The sequence below is a fragment of the Lissotriton helveticus genome, chromosome 8 (assembly GCF_964261635.1).
Source record: "Lissotriton helveticus chromosome 8, aLisHel1.1, whole genome shotgun sequence".
NCBI lineage: Eukaryota > Metazoa > Chordata > Amphibia > Caudata > Salamandridae > Lissotriton > Lissotriton helveticus.
In genome coordinates, this window is record NC_136069.1 from 1,397,989,306 (window position 1) to 1,397,995,766 (window position 6,461).

The 6,461-nt window shown below is 43.7% G+C and overlaps 1 pseudogene; it reads left to right on the forward strand.

The window, feature by feature from the left end:
* The first annotated feature begins 3,573 nt into the window (after window positions 1–3,573).
* LOC144771987 (cAMP-responsive element-binding protein-like 2 pseudogene) lies at window positions 3,574–4,270 on the forward strand (annotated as a pseudogene).
* The last annotated feature ends 2,191 nt before the right edge of the window (window positions 4,271–6,461 follow it).

The window sequence follows — 6,461 nt, forward strand, 5'->3', positions numbered from 1 at the left end:
ATAATAAATATAATAATATTCCGCGACAGGTCCCAAGAGGATACATTATTCCAGCCTTGAGCTACTTGCGCTCAGGCCAGAGTCGGTTTGTCCTCCAAGGCCAGCACTGAGAGTAGCCAAATCTTGTCCTACATGTCATCTACCTTTTAATGTTACACAGACCAAAACACTGATTACTAAGCACGCCGAGAACATCAGGCCAGCCACCAAGACCATCAGGGCAGGGTTAATCGTTAAACACAATTTAGAGACAGCAGAACTAGTAGAAACCCAAAACCTTGATACGCTTTTTTTCACGAAGTCATGGGCGGACGAAGCTTCAGACATCGATCTAGCACTAGCAATCCCAGAAGGCTACTCAATCATCAGAGCCGATAGGAAGGAAAAGAGAGGGGGGGGCCTGGCCATAATACACAGGAACGAATTAAGAACCAAGGGTATAAATCAGAGTAGTAGCCCAGATTGCGAGATCTTACACTTCCAAATAAATATCACCAACAATGACACCTTCAGAGGCCTACTGATTTACAGACCTCCCAGGGCTAAAACACCTCTGACACAACTGCTGAGCCCTTTCTTGGAAAATAGTGTGAAGAATGCAGATTTTACAGTCCTAGGCGACTTTAATCTACATCTAGAGAATAGCGCCGACTCTAGCATTACATTGCTGTCAGATGCACTCGCAAACCTAGAGATGGAGCAAATTGTGAAGCAAAATACCCATGAGGCAGGGCACACACTCGATGGGATTTTCACTTCCAACAAGTACATCAGGGCACTAGAGATTTTACCGGTAACCTGGTCTGATCACAAGGCAATAATATTTGCACTAGACGTAGGGAAGGCTTCAGAGACACCGGCGCCATGCCACAAGCAAACTACCTACCTTAATTGATCAAAGATTAATGCGTCACAACTAAAAGAACATCTAATAAGAACCACCCCTGAGCTTGACAAAGACTGCAATACAGCCACAAACCAAATCTCAAATTGGATACACGCAGCCACTAAAGTAGAAGTTCCCCAAAAAAATTACTCATCAAGGAGGAAAACCCCATCCCAAACTTGGTTTTCGAACTCACTAAAGTTACAAAAACAAAATTGAAGAAAGCTTGAAAAAAGATGGAGGTCAAAATACGAGCAAGGACCAAAAGAGGAATACAAAACCTCACTGGCCATCTACAAAAAACTAATACCGACAGAAAAAAGCAAACACTTTACGCAAAAAATAGAAGAGTCAAAAAACTCCAGCAAAGAACTCTTTTCCACAGTCAAAAAATTAACTAGAACAAACGGCTCTACCCCCATAAAAATGAGTTCAGATTTTTGCAACATTCTGGGCCAGTTCTTTGTAGATAAAGTTTCTGCAGTGTACGAATCCTTCTAGGGGTTAGGGGATCCCACACACCAGCGGACCAACACAAATATACAGGATGAGTCTTTACCCCACACTCAGGACCACATTTTCAACTTTCAGCCTCCGTCCACTGAACAGATTCTCCAGGTGGTTAGGTCAATGAAATCCGGGGGCACATTGGACCCCTGCCCACCTAAGGTGATGCACCTTTTCGCTGCCCTGCTGAGTGAGCAATTATGCTTGCTTTTCTCAGAAATAATCAAATCCAGTCACTTTCCTGACGCATGGAAAACAGCGTCAGCACTGCCTTTACTTAAGAAACCCAGCTCAGACCTCAAGAACCAGGAAATTATAGACCTATCGCAAGAATTCCATTCGCTGCAAAAATTCTTGAGAAGCTTCTGAACAGACAGCTGTCTCAATTCCTCACAGAAGCAAATGTATTAGATCATTCGCAATTCGGCTTCCGTGAAGGGCACAGAACAGAAACAGCATTACTGATGGCTACGGAGGAGCTAAGGAGTGTACTGGACGCTGGAGGAAAGGCCGCCTTGATTTTGTTAGATCTCTTGGCGGCCTTCGACACGGTAAACCACGAGACTCTCCTCATCCGTCTCGCTGAGGCGGGAGTGCACAAGACAGCTAGATCTCTGTTAGCTTAATACCTATCTTATAGGACCTTCACTGTTGAGCTGGGGGAGGCCAAATCCAAATCCTTTAAATCCCCTTGTGAGGTACCCCAGGGGTCGTCGTTAAGTCCCACTCTATTCAATCTATACATGGCACCCCTGGCGGCTATAATAAGGAACTGTGGCTTCCTCCCAGTTAGGTACGCAGACGACACCCAAATAGTGGTTTCAATTGCAAACAATGCGAAAGAGACAGCCACCAGGTTCAAACACTGTATGGAACAGATCAATCACTGGATGCAGACTAACTGCCTAAAATTGAACGGAGATAAAAGCGAAGTCATGCTGTTGGGTTCAGACATGCAAACCTGGTCCCAAGATTGGTGGCCAGACAGCCTAGGAAACCTCCCGTCACCAGTGCACAAGGTAAAAAACTTGGGTGTGCTCCTGGACAATAAACTGTCGTAGGATGCACAGTCAAACAAGTTAGCATCATCGATCTGATACATCCTGAAAATGATCAGGAAACTTTTACCTTTCATTCCTCATGCGTTTTGCAAAACAGTGGTCACAATGCTGGCTTTATCAAGATTGGACTACGGAAACGCGCTATATGCTGGGATCCAGGCCCAGCATCTGGCTAAACTCAAACGCCTACAAAATGCAGCAGCACGGCTGATGCTAGACATCCCCAGGCATCAGCCAATAGCACACAGATTGAGCTCTTTGCACTGGCTTCCAATCAGAAATCAAATAAAATTTAAAGCCTTGTGCCTGGCTTATAAAGCCCTCCACGGGGTTGGCTCGCAGTTCCTAAAAACCCACCTGAAAAGTTATGAGCCAACCAGGACCTTGAGATCTAGCCATCTAAATCTGATCCAGGTCCCAAGATATAAACAGGTCAGGTGGGGGGGAGAAGCTTCCTGTTGTACACAGCAAAGGCATGGAATCTGCTCCCAATTGCAATTAAAAACAGCCCCTCGCTGCTCTCTTTCTGGAAAGAGATAAAAACATGGCTATTCACTTCTGGTTAGCACACTAAGGCCCCCATTAGGATGACTTTGTCCGCCCGCCATCCCATCGGAAAAAGGGACCGCCCGCCATAAGGGCGGGGGTCCTGATGGTGGCATTAGGATGCGCCCGCCACAGTGGCGGGCGCATCCTGTATTTTTACCATTGCGGCGGGCGGTGCTGAAAGCGCCGCCCGCCGCAATGGTAAAAATGCACGTCTTGCATTTCAAAGCACAACATGACTCACCTGTACATAACCACAAACAGGGCCGTAATCCTCGGGGTGAAGATGCTGCTGTGTAGAGGGACCTGAAGAAAGGGATCGATGTCAAACTCTGACCGAAATAACAGGAAAGGGGTAAGTATGCACCCCAAATCCTTCGGTTTTGCCTACTTGAAACTATTGGTCCTACCGCCGCAGTAGGCTCATCAGGAAGCCAACTCGTAAAACGGACAGCAGTGAAACTCCACTGTACAGCCCTATATCAGCTGCTTTTCCCCAATCGCGACCCCGGCAGTCTGTGGTGTGCTGGTGGTGTAGGCGGTTCAGCTGCGGTCTTTTAGGAGGCAGGGGCCGGCAGGCTTCTGGAAGATTCAGAGTGGGTCTGTGCAGGTGCACTCAGCGGTTGTGAGTGGGAAGTTTATAGACGGCAGCTGCCGTAGCAGCACAGAGTTCAGTGCCCTATGGACGATAGCAAGGTGTTTGGGGGAAAAGTAAAGAAACCTGGAAAGCGAGGTTGGAAACCTGCCAAGATTGACCTGAAGGCAAAACTTGAGAGAAGTCGACAGAGTGCCAGAGAATGCCGGGCGAGGAAGAAACTGAGATATCAATACCTGGAAGACCTGGTTTCTAGTCGCGAAAGAGCCATCTGTGCTCTGAGAGAAGAGCTAGAAATGTACAAGCAGTGGTGCATGGCCATGGACCAGGGGAAGATCCCCTCTGAAATCAAAGCCCTTCTCACTGGAGAGGAGCAGAACAAGGTGCACCTTAGCTCCACCAAGCAGACCAGGGCTGTGAAGGCGTATGCCAATGGTAACCGTTGCTGGATGCAGCAAGTTGGCCTGTCTCCTAGAGCTGGACACCCCTCCTGGGGAATGACTGCAGTGATGAAGAGATAAATTGGAATCGTGGGGATTCACAGATGCTTCGGTTGGAATGTGCTGCCTCTAACGCTGCCCTTCCGGGTTCTGCACTTCAGCATGTTATATGGGAGAAGACTTGGTAACTAGACTCCAGATGGATCTGAAGGTGGTTTACCCTGACTTGCCCAGCAGTTGAAATTCATTTGTAAATGTCTAGGTGCCTCATAGCCCGTTGTGGGGTCTGAAACTGCTTCTTAAGAGACTTGGATAGGTTGACTAGGGACATGCTAGTCGGGAAGGCCTGCTACGACAGGATGGCTTCCTAGAGGTTAACCCTATTTTCTCCTAAAGATTTTCAGACATATTTTTGGGGGTGAGGAAGACATGCCAGGGCTGTCCCATTGCATTTTGCACCTTTTGAAAGAAGGAAATAGAAGGCCAAAGACTACCTTTATGGGACAGCTGATCTCTGCTTTTAAACTGACACCCTGGCCACATCTATGCTGAAAACAAATATTTTTTATTTTATTTTTGTATGACTGCTATGTATTGCCTGTGTTTTATTAAACAGATGATAGTTAAGGAAAAGAAAATTGCTAAAAAAAAGTGGGTTTGAAAGGAGCGAATGGGACTCACATCTAAGATTTCAGTCCCTTCTCTCCCCAAACCTTAGTGTGGCCTTGGGCAAGTCGTGTTAGCCTTTTACTTGTTGCTTTGTGATGATGAGACTGTGAGCTCTGCCTAGCAGGAACCACTGTATGTTCATTTCACTCTGCAAATTACCAAGTTCACTGCTGCCACCGCACGTCGTCCTGCCGCTGTTGAATGCTGCCAGACCTAAAAGAAACCAAAATGAATCCCCATAGAAGGAGAGATGCAAAGGAATGGACTTGCTTGGATAGATCTTACGCAACAACATTGACAAGCATCCTGCACACCCCACCAAACCTTGGGCACCACTCCTTTGGAAAAGATTTGCTGACACGCACAAGTTTATACAGTTTTATCTTTCTGATTTCCATTTTGTTCCCTTGACAAGTCCAGATCTGTACTGTTCTCTCCTGTGAAAAGCTGAGTTTTAAAGTGACTTGTATGCAGAGTACAGATTTTTGGTGAGCTACATGCAAACCCTTCTTCAAGCAGTTTTAAGTATGGTGTAACTGAAAGTGATCAATGGGTCCCAAGTGCCTGTGTCCAAAGGCTGGGACATTGAAAGACAGCCTTTCAATTTTTTGACTTGCAGATGTCTCTGTAGTTCTAATCAACTTGTGCTCCACCTGGGCTTAGTACAGACTGTGGCTAAACTTAGAAATAGTAATTGCCCATGGTGAGGCAGTGCCTTTATATGGACTCTGTGGGTATTCCTTTCCATAAAATACTGATCATTGTTCTTCATACCCTCTTGCTTCAGTAAATATATGTAACAGGAGGTGAGGTACTAGTGCATGTCAAGCTGTATTGTCAGCCCACCCTCTACTCCATCTTTTCCCACCTCAGTGATGAGCAATCCACCCATCTTGTAATACCGCAAGCTCACGGTGGTCAGACTGCGAACACGGGTACGTCGGTTCACATACCGCCAAACTCGTAATAAGGCCCTTAATAATATTTTTTGATTATTAAAATACTGCATAATTTCTTTCTACCTGAAAAAAAATCTTACAAATTGACTGTAATAGTAACATTTTCAATTTTTTCCCTAATTTATACAATATTCAAAAAACAGTTTTATTATCATTTTCATAACAATTTAAAACTTTTCTTAAATAATAAATAATTTTTTTAAAGTAATATTTATGATTTATCATCAAATATCACATAACACTATTTATTTTAAAATAACAATTATTTATAAATTTTTTGAAATGTTTAAAAAAACTTTTTTTAAAGAATATAATTACAAAAAATATATCATTCTAAAATATTTCATTTGAATTATTTTCAATATTCAAAAAAATACCCACACCCATATCCAATATTAATTTTACACCCCATTTCAAAAATGTTTTACATAATAATAAATACACATCCAAAAATAAACACTAATACGAATTTTTTTAAAGTCTTCACCCTTTCCCCTATGAACCTAACATCCCGCTCCTAATTTTTTTTATTCTAAAAATAAATAAATATATATATATATATATATATATATATATATATATATATATATATATATATATATATATATATATATGATACCAACCCCTCTCAGCGAGAAGGAACGAGCCGCACACAATCACGATGGAAACCGGCAGTTTTATTTCATGTTTACAAGCGCTGGCGTTTCTCTATCCCTGATGCATTTCAGTCTACCTCAGACCTTTCTCAAAGGGTGCGCCAGGGTTTTTTTATTTAAAAGTGCTGGAACCGAACAAGAC